Below are 18,190 nucleotides of genomic sequence, written 5' to 3'. Positions count from 1 at the left end.
GTTTAACCCCCAAACACCCCCCTGCGTACGCGCCTGACCAGCGGTCAACAATTAGGCCTAACATAAAAAGATGTTGTATTGCCCTTTTTTCGCGACCGACCCAAAAATCTTGAAATCTACGGTCGGCTTTTTTAATAAGTTTTTTTTTAAACGTTGAAGAAGAAAAAAATGTTTAATGCATTAAAACTGAGAAATATCAGCCTCAAGAGGGAGAAGAAAAAAAAAGTTATAAAAACAACAACAACAAACACCGACCGATCGACCGACCAATGTTTTGGCACCTAAAAGGCAATACGACACCCTGTTGTTAAAGGCTTTATCCGCTGATCCCTGAATTGGCTATTGTTCTCATTTGCACAATGTATACAAAATATTGACTCAAAGGGTGTGATCGAATTTCTTGTATGCTGCCATCTCGTGACGCATCCGTCTTGTTAGAAAATTAATATTACAATTAAATAGGCTTTTAACAAAAAAAAGTGGTTGTATTGCCTTTTGCGACCGACCCCAAACTCTTAAAATCTACAGTCGGCGTTTTATCATTTTTTTAACCGTTTTTTTTTAAAATAAAATGTTTAATGAATCAATAAATATGTATCAAAGCATTCAAAACTGTAAATTGTCAGCCCAAAGAGGGAAAAAAGACAAAATAAAAATAAAAAAATAAAATAAAATGCTGGCACCTAAAGGGCAATTAAACACCTTTTTTTTAAAGGCCTCATCGGTGAGCAGCGTGTGATTGTATTCGAGCTAAATATGCTGGATAGTGTTTATTATTTTGTCAATAGGCCTATATTTTAAACCTCATCATGATATTCGTCTGATTCTGCATGATTATTTTTTAAATCTGTTGTACATCCTTTTAAAGAACAGTACTGACTTTCCTTTTTCTAGAGTTCATAATTCTTCCGGTTTGTTTAAATCATCTTGTACTAACATTTTCTTGGATATGATTGTGCTCCTTTTATAGTCATAATCTATTACCGCTCTCGCATCGTTCTCTCTCAACCCGTCTCTGTCTCTTTCTTTCTTTCTCTCTTTCTCTCTCTCTCTCTATATCTCTCCACACACACACATGTACATCCCAACCCACACGCCCATATACTCACTGTACACACATTCCAAACTCACACCACAAATTATCCCCTTCTTCCCTCCCTCCCTTTTAATTACAAGTCAATTTTATGTTTGGATTTATGCCTTGCTCTCAAGGCTATTATATTACAATGAATATGATACTATTATGATTATAGGCGGATTATAATATTCTATTGGGGCATTTTGCAGATTTTAATTATTCTGAATAGATGCTGGTAGTATAAATTGTCGGAAAAGTAGATGTTATTTGCCTTATTATGTAAATTGATATAGCCTCTATCCGACCGCTTTAAATCAAATAACCTAACATTTGAAGTGGCCCACATTCTCCTATAATAATATGTCAAAATAATTATATAGATTGAAACAAATGGAAGACTTATTGATGAAATAAGTCAAGTTGTGAGGTATTTGATTGCATTATGTTACGTTGTGCAAACTGGCCTGTGTAGTTGGTCATAATTGCTAATGACTTATCCCTTTAATCATGAACCGCTCCCACTATTACCTTGTCTGTGACCCAACACGGTTTAACAGAAATTCAACAGCTGCACAGGCTGTGATCATATCTCTTCATTACCCAACTCTCCTCTTAACCCGTATCACAAACTGCATTCTGCCATCGGGGCGTGTTAAATTGGCGCCTCCGTCGCGGTCCAGAGAAATGGCCACCAGTCTGTAAACGCATTTAACCGAGGGTAGCAACTTCTCGGCGGGGAATTACAAACGCTAGCGCAGAGAGTCGGGCAGATTGGAATGGGAGATTCCGTATGACTGACTGAGCCAGGCTCGCTCGAGTGGGGTGCTTGTTAAATGCATTTAGCAATCGGAGCGTGTTGGGTTCCCTCTCTACGAGCGTCGCTCGACCGCTTTTTTGTGTGGAGATCTTCGGCTATATAGAATACCACAAACGCATTGTTTTTGTCGCCTGAAAGCTTCATAAACTGGATTTTTGAGCATTTCCGAGGTGAAGTCAGCCCTGAGTCATTCATAGGGAGGAATTATAATCAATATACGCTCAAATCTGACGGTACATACTCAAAATTACCGAGGAATTATTAAAAAGGAATCATGTAAACAATTGTGTTGTGATAACTTATACGCTGTGAATTATCCTCTGGATTATAATTCGGATACTCATAAAAAGGTACGTATTGCTGATATATTCCACATTGCTATTCGATATCAAAATAAATTGTTTAGCGTAAGCTTGATTCAACTTGGCTCGTGCCCAAATTGTGTTAATTATGTAATCACTTTTGTATTCTTAACCTTAAAGGGTGATATTACCTTTGCTAAATTTGTGTAATTTTTATTTCTTTCTTTTCGACACACATCTACCATAGATAACAACATTACTAGTTTCTCGATTCTAATTATTTATATTTTTAACATAATCAATAGAATAAAACGCTGATTGTAGGATATTGGTGAAGGCCCTTAATATACTACTTATATTGATTATAATATAATTTTCCCACTTTTGAAAATACCAGTATTGTAATTCACACCTCAACAGCTGACCGTGTCAATATAGTAATATAGGCCTACTGCTTCTGTTTATATTCCTATGCTTTTACTATTACACTATAGGCCTACCACATTTACATTACTACTATAATACTACAATTACAATACACCACCACCCCTTACGTACTACTACTACTACTAAAACTACTACGACTACTAATACTACTACTGCTACTACTATTACTACTACTACCACCACCACTTCTACTACTACTACTGTTGGTACTACTACTACTACTACTACTACTGTTGGTACTACTACTACTACTACTACTACTACTACTACTACTCCTACTACTCCTACTACTACTACTACTATACTACTACTACTACTACTACTACTACTACTACTACTACTACTACTACTACTACCACCACCACCACTACTACTACTACTACTACTACTACTACCAGCGGCGTACGCAGGATTTTTCCAAGAGGGGGGGGGGGGTTAAAATCGGGCCAAAAATTTGGCAACGACTCAGCCAGCCGTTGAAAAAAATCGCAACGACTCAGCCAGCCGCTGGAAAAAAAAAGGGGGGGGGGGGGGGTAAGAGGACACTTTTTTTGGGGGGGGAGGGGGGTCTCGAAATTTGAAAAATTTTGTTCCGTTGGGGGGGGGGTAAGGTCACCTTTTTAGGTCAGCAATTGGCAGCAACCCCCCCCCCCTGCGTACGCGCCTGACTTCTATACTACTACTACTTCTTCTACTTCTACAACTACTACTACATTGCATGCAATTGGAAAGAACAAGGAACAAAAAAGATGTTGGCCATTGCTTTGATGGAGAAGACATGACGATTGCTGTACATTTCAATGGATAAGTAAACTATTAATTAAATACAATATATAAATAAAATTATATAACTTATTATGATGATAGTTACAACATTTTATTGATGTATCTATTTCATTGAATATTTTGTGATGACGATAATACCAAACATATTTCCACGTCGTCTTTTCTTGATTCAGATTGGCATTCAGAGCGCTTTATATTGTAAGATAAACGATATGTCGATATACTAACAAAAAATGCATTGGTGGATCATGAAAAAAATAGTAACGTGAAGTAACGGAACGACTTTACTGTGTATTACATTTTACATTTATTATGTTGATGATTGCTCATGCCCGTCTTACGCCCAAACATTATGTAACCATGTGTCATGCCGCTAATGTAATTATTTTGATACACATGGTGCATTGTTATGACTGCGTGGGCATGGTCTGCATGATCACGTGACACAGGCGCTTGCTCTCTGTAGCTTTAGAATGTGTCTTTGGACTGATTTCGCGCCACCATGTTTTACGGAAAGTTCATTGACGTCCCTAGAACGTTTTGTGCTTCCTGGGCATTTATGATTACACAGTCATGGTGATATTTCACCAACATGATCATCTTCATGATGCATGGAGTTTACGGGGTATGGCATCTTTAAGACCATTACGCATAATGGCATCTCCCCTAGCAATGGTGTTGGGAGAGTGGGAGGGCAGCTATAGGACGACAAAACAATGACATCTCCCGAACATTATCTTCAAGCTGGAAAAGGGATTGAGGGTATATAGGGCAGCTAGGACTACCCATAATAATATTTCCCAAACAATGGAGCTGGAATATAGAGAGGGAAGGGCAAACCATAACAGTCAGCTGATATCGACTTCTATATCACATCTACCTTCGTCCCTCGACTGCTAGGCCATAACACCTGTCATATTTTATGCCATGTGCTCGCTTCACAGTTTGCGGGATATCGGCTGGCGCTTATCTTGAAACTGGACACGTTCATGGCGGTGCCAGGATGATTAGCGCTGGGAGTAGTGATTAAATTCGTTGTGCAAATAGGTTACGTTAAATTTGGAAGGTATATGTTGACAGATAGTTCATGTGATATCCTTTCAATTGCATTTCGATTGTTTGTTGGTTTTTTTGTCTTTGTCTTTTTATACAAAATTTGGCTTCAAACCGAACTTATCTACTTAAGATATGAACGTCGTATCTTTCTGACGTTTTCTATTAGTTGCTCTATAATTATCTTTTACCTAATTTTTCCTTTATATTTAAAACTTACTTTGCTTGTATTCATTACATTTCTTCATCATCTATCTCCCTTTCTCATAATTATAACCGTTCATTTTTTCTCCTATCAAACATTTCTGTCATTATTATTACAATTAAGAACGTTATCCTTGGCGTTACATTTATCATTACAATCACAATTTTCACCTTTGAGGTCGTCGTTTACTATGTAATTGGCAACACGGTTGTCCTGACAGCAGTATTCATCTTTCAATCGTATCGTCGTCATCATCATCATCCTCGCCATCGTTTTCATTACCACCATCACCAATACTGCGATTTCGTCTTTCAAAAAAAAAAACTTTCCATAATTATTGTGAATTCGTTTATTTTCTCACCTTGCACTTCATTGATTTTCATTACATTTTTGTCCGTTTATTGCACGCTGACTGTCATTTCTATCGTCTTCCCTATCCTAAGTATACGAATGCTAATGAACACACGCTGTCCTCCGTTTGCCTCTGATCTTCTCCTTCCTCTCCATCTCCTCTAATTCTCAGTCAATTCCTTTTCGTCTCCTCCACCCTCATTCACTTTAAGCGATCAGCATTCATCCCCGATGAAAATAAGTTTCAGCTCTTATCCCCCTCATTTCTCTATCCCTTCCCTCCGCAAGTAAAAACAATCGTTTGACGAATCTCCATATTCTGTTCGAACATTTTCTCCATCTTCTCTTACTAAAGATGTTGCAGCCCCTCTTTTATCCATCTCCACTTCTTCTTTTTTTTTTTCCCTCTTTTTTCTCCTCCCCCTTCTTTCTCCTTTCCCTTCGCAAAGTATTGGAAGTATAAGGTCTATGCAGAGTCCTATTCTTTTTATATCGCCTCTTATCTTCATTCCTTCATCCCTCTCCTCCACCTCCTCCCACTGAAAATGACCAGTTGATGTATCTCTATTGAAACTAAATTCTGGCTCTTATTTCTCCATTTCTTACCCTCTCATTCCCTCATCTTCGAGCCTTTTTTGATCCCCACCTCCTCTTATCCACTCATCCCCTTATCCCTCTCCACCCTATACTGAAGATGACTAGTTGATGCATCTCTATCCTAAGTTCCGGCACGTCGTTACTGACCTGGAAATAATGCGTTCTACCCTTATCCATCTTACTCCGATCCCCGATATAGAGGCGCAGCACGAGTCCACCAATCAAGGGGGCGTTGGAACGATAGAAGGGGGGGGGGGAGGCCTTGGAAAATTAAATGCGAATTTACCAGGCTACTGACTAAGAAGGTGCGAGAGGTAGACCAAGTGTCTTCTCTTCTCATCCTCTTCCCCTTCTTTCTTCCCTTTTCTCTCTTTAGTCGCTCTGTCTTTCCTTTTTATTCATTTTCCATCACTCGATTGGGGGATGCGCCCCCGTGCCCCCTGTGTCTTCGCCACTATGCCGATGTAAAAGCACATGCACTCCGAAACGAGATGTGGGAGGGAGCCTGAAGGCGTTGAACTCTCTAGCGTCTCAGTCATTCCCACCTCTGCGTAAGGATACAAAAGACCGATAAGATACAATTTAAAGTATATGCAGAAGTCAAGTCATGTCGTTGAAAATGCAGTAAAAATATGTTTCTGAGTGGCAAAGATAAATTCCAATATTGAAACAAACAAACATATAAATGTGTGAATATTTTCATAGTTTTTTAATCTATTAAATCGCAGAAATGAAGCATAAAGCTGACGAATGAAACTTATGTATATATTTTATATTATGTTGAGCTTCAAGAACCAGTTATTTAACTATATTTTGAGGGGGGAAAAAACGTTACAATCATGAGCATAGTTTCATCGTTAAATCTTTGCTGAATGTATGCAAAAATATTTCTGAAAAGTTGAGGAAAATTGTCAGCATTAAGCAATACTAAAATGATTCATTCAATGCTTACTTAATTTAATGAAAGTTGTGTTCGAAAAATTACAGACAAATAAACATAATTATTTTTCTCGACAAATAACTTCCATTACATTTTTACCACTTAATATATAAATATGCCTATCAATAATTTTTTTAATCATTTTGTAACACAATTCATAAAGTATTTAAAGTGAAATCATATCTTTGATGATGATTTTCTTTTTAATGCTGACTTAAGCTGAGTGACAAAATAACAGTTAATATCTTATCTTAAGTTATTTACAGCGATTAAAAAAATGAAGGCAGGTGTACGCTACACATAATACACCTGTGACATTCCGCCCCACTTACTACAAATCGTCCTCACAAAAATTTGCCATCGGCATCACTCTAACCATATCAAACGCATGACCGTTTTCAGAAGGCACAGGTAATGAAGGAAGCTCAGCGAGCACGTTCGAGAAAGTGACCCATGTAATTTGCGCTCTATCAGCTGAAGACCCCCGACACCGATTTAGGCCCTCATCCACATAATTATCGAGGTGTGCCTAATGGCGGATACAAGAAGGGGAGGGGGAGGGACAGGCAACCCTTGCCCCCCCCCCCCATTTGCAAAAAAAAAGCCGTCGCGGTTCTTCTTTATATAACAAAATGTAATTGAATGGAGTTGCGCGTAATCACTAAGCGTTGAGTATAAGATACAGAAGTGTGAAATGTTTTACACTTAACATGATCTTACATAAAACAATCACATCTGAACGAGCCTTAAGACATAACTTTATCACTTAAGCTTGTTTATCGAGGCGGTATAATTATGCGATTGGCTCCTTACAAAGACGTATGAACCGACTCTCGCTAGTTTCTCATCATATTTCGATTACGAGGGTATTCTAAGAGCACTCCTTTCAAATGACATTTCCTCGATGATGTTGTTCCAAATTGACACACAACTAAGAGTGAGAAAGCTCGCAAGTTACATGTAGATCTCATCATTAATGAACCCTTCCTTCTCCTTAAAATTTCGTTTTCCGGATTCAGAACAAGAATTCTTTTTTTTTTTAAATAATTCACTTTCATCAAAGATGGGTTCACCGAGAACATCTGCTTTAAATAGATTTCTACACTGGCAAACGCAGGAGAACAGATCCTCATCTGTTGCAATTAACAAAATGTTTACCCCCCTCCCCCCTCCCCCCTCCCCCTCCCCCCCCCCCCCCCCCCAACAACAAAAAAAGTGAACGTGAATTTATTTCAACGGCTCAATCATTTGTTTTTCCTTTTTTGTTAACAAACTTCTGGATCCGCCCCTTATAAGCATAATGCTGTAATCGGTTGACGCGGACAGTCAAGAGTGTATGATACTCCAAATTGTCTTTCAAACATTTCACCTATGAATCTCGGAATTATGCCCTCCCCCTTTAAAAAAACAAAACAAGATCTGGATCCGCCACTGATAGCATAATGCTGTAATGGGTTGACCAGGACAGTCAAGACTGATTGCACTAAAGGCCCCTAGATTACGATCGAGTCCCGAGGAGTTCACTCACCATCGTCCAAAATGTGTATACACACGACTGTTCCGAATTCTGGCGAGGTAGTTGTTGTCGTTTTTGGGGTGTTATCGGCGTTTCATTCTTCTTCTTTTTTATACTCTGTGTTTTGTCCGTAATTATTTCAAAGGGGATCTTCCGACATAATATTAATGCTCTGGTGACAATTGCTCCGGGCTTTATATCGTCAAGAAGGTACAGTAGAATTAGGGCTATTATGGTTCCAGTCAGGCTTTATACACCTGTGGGTTAAGGTTAGAATTAGGGTTAGGTATTATTAATTTGGTCCAGAGTTGAGGTTGATAATTTGATAAGGCAATAGTGTGTAATATCGACCATAGAGCTTTTCCCGCCAGAGAATATAGCGTATAATCTGAAGTGGGCTTGCATATAAATGGCTAAAACACCGAGAAATGTGAAAAAAAGAAAGAAAATAAGGGGTGACATTTTGGTGTATGTGCGTTTTTTTATTCTTCAGGTTTTGTTTTTAATCACGATTTGGAAAATAAGGGTGCATTGGCCTATTTTCGAGTTCTGAAATCATTTTGAGCCTCTTTTGGAAAGTTTAAGTTGGTGTGTTTTACAGTCATCGCTTTCCTTGACACATTTCGTGTTAGTTAGGATTCTAAATTGCGTAAATATATTCTTCTTTTCTGCAAAATTACATGGAACGGTCATGCATTGTCCACTTTCTCTACACAAAACCCAGTGATCTCGTATACGTCACAGACATACCAGAGGCATATTAAGTTATGTTTCTGTTACTTGCAAGTTCTATATACCATAACAATAGGCTAACTGTTTACGTAACAGAAAATTAATATTTGTCGCTTTCTTCTCAAAATATCGTGCTAAGGAAAATGTTTGGCTAAGATCTTAAATGTACAGGTTCTATACACCATAACTAACAAAATTAAGATTTCTTGCTTTCTTCTCAAAACCTCTTGCTCAGGAAAATGTTTAGTTAAGGTTTTCACACTGGCAAATTTTTGCTTAACCCCGAACTATAGGTGGGGTTAAAGGGGGGTCTTAGCCCCACCTATAGCCCGGGGTTAAGCTTACTCCACTTTGTTTTCACACTGGCAAAATTTCGCTTAACCCCGGACTAGATGGGGTTAAGGGGGTCTTAGCCCCACCTATAGCCCGGGGTTAAGCTTATTCCACTTTCTGTTCAGACACGTATTTACCAAAGTGGGCTAGCCCTATAGTACGGGGTTAGCTGGCCCTCCAAAATAGCAGGGCTAACCCCGCAATTGCGGTGCCAAGCAAATGAATGAGAACAGAAACGAAAAATAGTCCGGTACTACGCAATGAGCTATACAGCTAGTACGGGGCTAACGAATTGCAGTGAGAACAGCCAAAGATGTTAGTCCGTGGTGCGTTATTTTTTTTCGCCGGCACAGATTGGGATTAGGTGCGTGTTGAGCCTATGTGAAAGTTTAGGGTTAGAGTTAGCGTTAGGGTTAGGGTTAGGGTTAGGGTTAGGGTTAAATCAAGACCTCTTAAAAAAAAAAAGCCCCAATCTGTGCCGCAGAAGAAAATAATGCGTCCGGAGTTAAGGATAGTACGGGGCTAAGGAAAGTACGGGGTTAAGCAAAACAAGTGTGAAAAGAGTATGCTTCTGCATTGTCCCGATTGTTCCGACTTGCTAGTTGGCGAAAAAGCGGTCCGTAAAGAATTCGAGGATAATTACACTTGAGCGACTCTATAGAGAAAGGTAGTGAAAAGATAGACGACAGTCTTGAAATGATCAGGGAGATTGGATCTCGTTAATGGATCTCCCTGATATGATGTAATAGGAATAGAAACGGTCTCTTTGATAACAGATTAATGAACCGTGTAATTCTGCATGGAAGCAGTGCCTATGTGATCGACAAGGGTGTCGATTTGTATCCGTGGTTGGGGGGGGGGGGGGGGGGTGATAGGTGCCAAAATATTTTCGGCAATGGATCAAAGCAACCAAGAGGTAGAAGCGTGTGGCAAGTTGCACCCCTCCCAAGCGCGTAGCCAGGATTTCATTTTAGTGGGGCGGTAGTGAGCACGCGAAGCGTTCAAAGCGCGGTCCCTAGGGGATTGGGTGCAGGGAGGGGGAGTTCCCCCGCGAAGCGCGGAAGCTTTGACGTTTCACTAAATTATTAGAGAAAGAAGACGATTCGTTGGACCGTTCTTGACTCTGAACCCTTGTTTGAATCAAGTTCCCCTTCCTCCGCGCGTAGCGCGGAAGCTCTAACATTCCATTAGATTATTAAAGAAAGAAGACGATTCGATGTACCATTCTCCACTCTTAATTTTTATTGTTAGAATCAAGTTCCCCTTCCCCCGCGCGTAGCGCGGAAGCTCTGACGTTTCATTAGATTATTAAAGAAAGAAGACGATTCTATGTACCATTCTCGACTCTTAATCCTTGTCTGAATTCATCCTCGCCCATTCCTGCGCGAAGCGCGGAAGCTTTCACATTTTATTACATTACTAGAGAAAGAAGACCATTTGTTGTATCGTGTCCTTCATGAATTCAGTTCCCCCCTTTAACGCTTTAACGTTTTAATAAATTATTACTCTTAATCCTTGTCTGTATTCATTTTTGCCCATTCCGCGCGTAGCGCGGAAGCTTTCACGTTTCATTAAATTATTAGTAAAAGAAGACGATTCGTTGTATCGTGTACTTTGACGTTTCATTTGATTATTACTGTTAATCCACGTCTGAATTTAGTTGTCCCCCTGAGAGCTTTGCCCTTTTTACTAAATTATTAGAGAAAGAAGACGATTCGTTGTACTGTTCTCTATATTAATCCTTGTCTGAATTCAGTTTCCCCACTGAAAATTAGTTGTGTCACAAATAAGTTGTGACATAATAATCTTTCTCCACAAATGAAAAATGTTTTAGGAAATATCAGGAAATAAAATGAGTGAAAAAAAAAGAAAAAAAAAGATACAATGACGTGAATTTTAAAAAGGGTGAACGGAAACAACATAACAACTAGTGAACTATTTTATAAGTCATACTAATGTCTGAAAATCTTTCTCCTTGTCTCCGATCTCATCACGAAATCGTCACAGAGTTCATCTATGTTTACACTGTCCAGGATTGTCTGATGTGCATTGCAGATTGCTACTTTTGCGCTTCGCGCTTAACATTTAGCTCGTTGCTTTTTGACGCTGCGTCTTTGCATTTGGCGCACTGCATTTCTATGATGCTGTTGATTGAACAAATTGAATAAATTCATCAATTCCTGATGAAGCCGTACGAGCGAGAATTCAATTTATTCTTGTCTCATATACGGTTGTCTTATTTACTTCGTATATATGTATGTATTATGAAAATGAGATAGCAAAATGTGTATATTGATGGTCATCTTGCGAGTAATAGCCATTAACTACTCTCATCGGGCTCTCATCATTAATTTTTCTCTTCATTTTTTGTTTGTTTTTGATGGTGAATTATTGGGGGGGGGGGATGATTGTACAGGCCATCCCCCCCCCCCCCACCTGAAATATTGGGGGGGGGGGGGATATATCCCCCCCATCCCCCCCGGGATCGACACCCATGGTGATCGAAGTAAATGTATCTGATGTGTTATGATTGGGTATGTTGTTGTGAATCGTGAGTATTTCGGATGGTTTCTGTTGGATCTGCTTTTGGTAAGTCACCTTTTTTCTTCTTCTAGGTTTACACATAATTATGCATTTCTGAAATAATCGTGACGGGTGATGGGCTACGTTGTCTCAAGAAAAAAAAATCAACGTCTCTGATGCTGGGTGAACTGTGAAGTGGGGTCCAGAATAATCGTTTAAATTATTGCAGCTCTATTCTGTTTTATGTTTGTGATCTCGGGCCATTTTCTCGAAACTGTCATCAGTCTATAAGGTTGTGGAAAACCCATTGAACGCGTAACAATTCTTGTTTATAATTATTATAGATGTGCAGGAACTTAGACCTATGACTGTTTCGAGAACCCCCCCCCCCCCCCCATTTTCTTTCATTTGCAAATTTGAAAGCACCATATAGTAAGTCATTCTTCTACGATTATGTAGGAGGAATTATTTCGAACATAAAGCAAATTATATGATTTATTAAAATCAAATCACATCACAAAACCAAGAACAAACAGTCCGGAGGCTGACACCTGTCCTGGGGACAATATACAATTAAAATCAAGTATACATAATACATAAATACAGTAACAAATACATGAATAAATTACACAAGTCAAAATATCAAATAACTTTCATCACTAAATATTGCAAAAACGTACATATAAACAATAACAACAATAAGTATACATCAATACAATTACATCAATAGAGGACTCTCGAGCTGCACATTAACTAAATCAGGCACAGACCGAGAGTCCCCAAAAAAGAAAGAAAGAAAAAAGAGAAGCATACGACTATATAAAATGGTCTAAGAAGATTAACGGCGAAAGAGAGGGGAAAACGTCAGCTAAACAAAATTATATTATGTGGTGGTCATGGTGCCCCCGTCCCTCTAAAAAAACCGGTCTGACTGGGGGTGCCATTATTTAGGGGCCGTATATATTGACGAGATTTGTAAGTTTTAGCTCCTGTAGGCGATGAATATACCCGATAGAAATAAACACACACAATTGATTTGCATACTCTACCTAAATTTACAAATATCTCATCGACGAATTACATGTAATTTCCTTATTTTTTTCTTCTTAAAAAGATTTATATACATGATACTGAAATTACAGAAAAAATGTACTTAGCTTACGGAAACATTCACCCACTACATCTATTATCGGAATGATAATGTATCACAAGTTCACAACAAGCCCAAATCTTTATTTAGTATGCAGTGTCTTTCGACTTAAGTATGCATGAGGGATTTCATACTGAAAAGAAGAGAGAAGAAAGAAGAGACATTTCTCGAGAAGAAATAAGGATGAACAGTTATCCTAGTCAGTGTTCTTTTTCCTTAACCGCACGTATCGCGGCGGATTTGTATCGGATAAACTTCGACATGTGAATTCTTCCATCGTTTTAAATCGAAAATTCATGAATTATTGGTGAATTACGTCGTTTGGGGGAGAACATCGACGGCAGTTCGATGTGACACATTGCCCAGGGGCTGGGGGCACGCTCGTGCTGCTATTAAGATGGAAATTAAATTCAAGAACTCTCTGAAAGTGGCATGAACTGTGTTTTTTTTTTCCTTAGATGTAGGGGACGTCGACGAGCATTCAAAACAAAATTGAATGTTGGTAGAGGGAGAGGAAGTGTGTGTGTGTGTATTTTTTGCAGAGGCCTACAACCAATTCGTATGTATAAGGAGAGAGGCGAGAGAGAGGGAGAGAGAGAGAGTGAGAGAGAGAGTGAGAGAGAGAGTGAGAGAGAGAGAGAGAGAAACAATATATGGGAGAATTGGGGGGAGGGGGTGGGGAGGGTATTGGAGGATATAGGATAATAGGCACAGAAGGGGAAGGGAGATATTAAAAGTAAATTGTATCACGTCAGATTTTTGTCTACTATTTCCCCATTACGTTGAAAACATATCTTAAAGGCAATGGTTAATCCCTCTCTTCTATATCTGTCATTCTGTAATTATTTATCAACATAACAGCAACAGCAACAGCAGCAACAACAGCAGCAGCAACAACAACATAATAGTGTTTTTTTTAATGAATTGGAGTCTAAATACCTTTACCCCTGATTTATATAATTCCAACGTTTCTGGTTATTCTATTGGGAACAATAATTTGATAATTATGTATTGATAATAGAGAGTGACATGATAATTCATGGAAATATTTTTAAATAACATCCGGTATATACCATATTCAAATCTTAGACATGCATGCAAATATGCCTACAATGACATATTGAGCATGTTTGATGGATATTCCTTTCCCCCACCCTTTTCAAATATTCCGGACTTGTTTTAGTGGTACGATGTAACAAAAGTCAGTGACTGATATATTTTTTAAAATGTTTATTTGAATTATATAATTATGTGTAATATAATAATAATAATATTTATGGCCATAGTAAATAGGCCTATAATTTGTATAAACTAAAACCGAAATGAATATTGGGGACAGGATGACACAAGCATGTATACGATTATCCTAAGTGTGATTGGTTGACTTTAATCCAAGACGTTTGAATCAATATTTTGCCAAGATGACACACTTTTCAGGTGGCATTTATAGGCCGGGATGTGCTACAATCCTTTTCGACATGCAGTATGCTGACTGACCGTATAGCGATCAACGGCACTAGAAGGTCCCCTCTATGCACGCTGAAGGTTGCTTGCATCTGGAAAACTCTTTACCCGGTCGCAGTTTTCTTTTCCAATTAGCATCACCACTTTCATAGCGCGACACTGTTTTAACTTAAGATTACGGGCCCAGTCACTACAATCATAATTATTATTAGCCATGGCCTGTCTGGATGGGAATAACATATACCCCTGGCCAGCTGTGTCATTGGATAAAGCATTCCTTGGTCTAGATATATAGGAGTCTATAACGAAGTCGGAGCCGAGTATATACAGGTATCCGAAGTTACCTGGATATGTCGGTGTCGTAAAGTAGCGGTTCCAGAAGAGGTGGGCGGGGGGGGGGGAGGGTGGTGGGAGGGGTGGTGGGAGGTTGGGGGGCCCAAACCCACGAAAGTTCCTCGATTATAAATGAATTTAAGAGACGCACACGTATATTAAAATGAATGTAAGAACCCCAAGCACCAAAGGCCTCCCCCCCCCCTCCACAAAAAACAAAAAACAAAACAAAACACCTATACCCCGAACTTATTCTCCTAGATCGTTGTGTCTTACGAGGGTAATGACACACTTATTGCCCCAGAGACGGTTAACCGCACATATAGAAGAAGAAGAAAAGACAAAAAAAAAAAAAACATCTGTGAAGATTGCCCACACATTAATGTCTATAATGTTAGATGGGGGGAAACCCCTTCAGATCAACTCACAAACTGCCTGTCACGTCACGTACATGTACTTAAAACAAGAAAAGAAAAGAAGCATGGCTCTTCGATCTTACACCGACGAAGTTACATGTATGAGCTTTCTTGAACAGTTTTTCCAGGAGACACTGACGTCGTTTTCCAGAATATCAACTTAACAGTTTCCATATTTTGCAAGTGAGCAAAGCGAGAGAGCAAATACTCAGCAATTAACAGTATACTGTATTGACATTGTAATTGTGTCATCAAAATTTTACACTAGATAAGATGTAAAATTTCAAATAGAGCATCTCACTGCCCCAATATGAGATGATGACGGGTGACCAAATATGGCTATTTCGAAATCATTAGAGGTGCTGCAGCCTGGTCCGCCTTGTAGATCTATACATCAAATTACACATTACTGAGTGGTTAGAATGCAAGTTGATTTCAACAAATGTTTACAGCACATTCTGTCAATAGCATACCACTGTATATTCATGATACGATATTGAATTTCTTTTTTTGTTTCGACGCGGTATGTGTTCTACTTCTAGATTCGAATAATGAATCAGAGCTGCGCCCATATTTTTTTTCTTCAGACATCCGTAGGATTCGACCATGGTTCGACTATGCTGAAGACTTTTCGGTCATTGAACCGCAAGCCTAAACATTTGGATATACACTTCATACTTACTGCTACGGTATGAAATGCTTTAGTATAATAATTGTATTAAATGTTATAAAAGTGTATTGCCATGTTTATGTGAACATGCTGATCAGCTAATCATTTTAAATGCTTTCTAGAGACAATGCAATATTAATTGAGCTCTTTCTTTTTTTGTTCTGCCCCCCCCCCCTTCTTTCTCTCCCGTAGGCTACAGGTGATCCGTGGTAGGCTTGAGCGTCCAGTCGTTTAAACGGCTCACGACCTTCGTCTCTCACAGGGGCCTAAAATCTACGATCATTTTCCAAGTACTTAAGTCGGATTAATCATTTGGATATACATCACAGTTCGTGATTCCTTTTACCGGCATTGGAATCCTTCCTCGACCTTTGACCTGGATGACGTATGGATGGAGAAGTTGCGCATGAGATAGTTTGGAGAAAAAGCTGTCTCTGAAAATTGATTTGTGCTATGGAAAATACCATATAGAAATGCAGTTTTTCTAACAAGTCATCGGGTATTTTGCATTTGGATCATTGACAACTTGTAAGATTGGAATCATATTTTTAGAAGAAGAAAAAAGTATTTTATATTCATTTTGGTTGATGCTGATATGATACAGGAGTCTCCTTTTAATCTGACCCCGGAAATCTCTTGAGAAAAAAATTATCATATGCCTAAAATAATACTCTTCATCAGCCATATTTTGTCTTCATATTTCCGAGTCGATCAAAACATAATTGAGCGATTCTTACTACAGTTTTGATCATATCACGGGAGAGTACCATCCCTTTAGGCAACTCGCAAGAAAATTGGGTCTCCTTATTGAAGAAAGTCATTTCTTAGGAGTTCGTGTTCATATTCATAGATAGTTGATACCGTTTTTGTTTTATCAGGAGTATCACTTGGAATCAGTTAGTGTCAGAGTGTCAGTGACCGTCATTAATAAGCGATATCTTCTGGCTGAAAACCGCCGTCTTGGACAGCGCATGCGCTTGAGGTTCAGTTCAAGCGGGAAAAAAATTTCAAACCGCAGATGGTGTCGTCTGCTCGCGTTCGTTGAGATCGATGTGCGATATTTCTTTTGGCTCGAAAGGAGTAAATTTTATGGATAAAACATGAATCAAGTGACGGGAAGCAGTCACGGCGGGCAGTCGTATAACAAGGATCTCAAATTTAAAAAGACTACTTCCAAGGCTAAACTGCAAGCCATCGCACAACATGGCTCCAGAAACAAAGATGGCGTCGTCACGGTTGAACTCAATGAGGTAAGTCACATTCATATTAAACCTTTGTATACAATCAAATTCGCAGCAGCAGCCTAATAATAAATCAATCTCACCGTCAGACCGACTCCAAACCGATTATGTTTGAGCCATTTTTTATTTTGTCTGTTATTGGTCTGGTGTCGGTCTGGTGTCATGGTGACTGTCATAGTATGTCTGTCAGATGTTAAATGAGATACAGAGTTAAAATGAAAAACGTCTCTTAGTAGGCTATTTTCGTAATGTAACCAAATTTCATGCATACGTCTTTGTGAATTGCCTCCATACAAATTATTTCATTCACCTGTTTATGAATAAATGTATTTCAATAGTCATAATGCTAATTGCATACATTGCGTTTCGTTAGTTAGGACAAGCCACACTGTCCCACCTAGCAACAAAATAATACTGAATGCAATTCGTATTCTGAATATTGAGATAAAGATTTTTGTAACAATAATTTGAATCAAGGCATTTCACACAGACGTACAGTATGCATTACATTTAGTTACATTACGAAAAAATAACGCATTCAGATGTCTTGTTGTGTATGGAAGCATGTCTAAAAGGACCAAACATTAACAATTTACTCAACATTTATATGGACGGCATCCATCTTGCGTAAATTAGTTGACGATATGTCAGACAATCTCCGGCAAGCTTTTGGATCGCCATAGAGCAACAGTTGTTTAAGAAAAATGGATGGAATTTGAATTGACTTGTAAACTGGTCTGTGCAATATAAATTGTCGAATATAAGTTTCAAACACAGACCAAGTGCAAGAAAGTTTTATATCTTATGGTAAACAGAATTGTGATAAAGTTGAAAAATTGAGCAACAATGTAGTTTCATAAGAATTTACCTATAAATGGCTTTTACTGTTGTATGTTGTTAGTGTGTGTTTGGAGAGTGTAGGGAAGTGATTGTGTATGAACGAATAAGTCATATTCCATGTTCCATTTCAAATTCATTCTGCTTAATACATATGACTGTACATGTAAGTATTGTTATTTTTACGATTTTATTTTTGAAAGTGTGATGTCTCAACTGACTAATGTGGTACATGTATTAGTTATATTCAATTCTGAAATATAAGAATTCTGAAATTCTATACCTAATATATTTGATATGTCGACGCATCAGTACTTTCGATGTGTGTCAGTTTATTCCTGTATAAACTCCGAAGCTCTGTGCATCTTCTTGGGACTTACCTGAGCTACCGACATAGCA

General features: G+C 38.6%; 1 long non-coding RNA gene across 1 annotated transcript; it reads left to right on the top strand.

The window, feature by feature from the left end:
* The first annotated feature begins 1,570 nt into the window (after nucleotides 1–1,570).
* On the top strand, nucleotides 1,571–16,270 carry LOC115919732. Its single transcript, XR_004061993.1, has 2 exons — nucleotides 1,571–2,245; nucleotides 15,906–16,270. It is a non-coding gene; the product is annotated as an uncharacterized LOC115919732 (long non-coding RNA).
* The last annotated feature ends 1,920 nt before the right edge of the window (nucleotides 16,271–18,190 follow it).

This window comes from Strongylocentrotus purpuratus, unplaced genomic scaffold, assembly GCF_000002235.5.
Source record: "Strongylocentrotus purpuratus isolate Spur 01 unplaced genomic scaffold, Spur_5.0 spur5_scaffold_7, whole genome shotgun sequence".
In the NCBI taxonomy this organism is placed as follows: Eukaryota; Metazoa; Echinodermata; class Echinoidea; order Camarodonta; family Strongylocentrotidae; genus Strongylocentrotus; species Strongylocentrotus purpuratus.
This window is presented reverse-complemented; position numbering and strand designations above follow the sequence as displayed.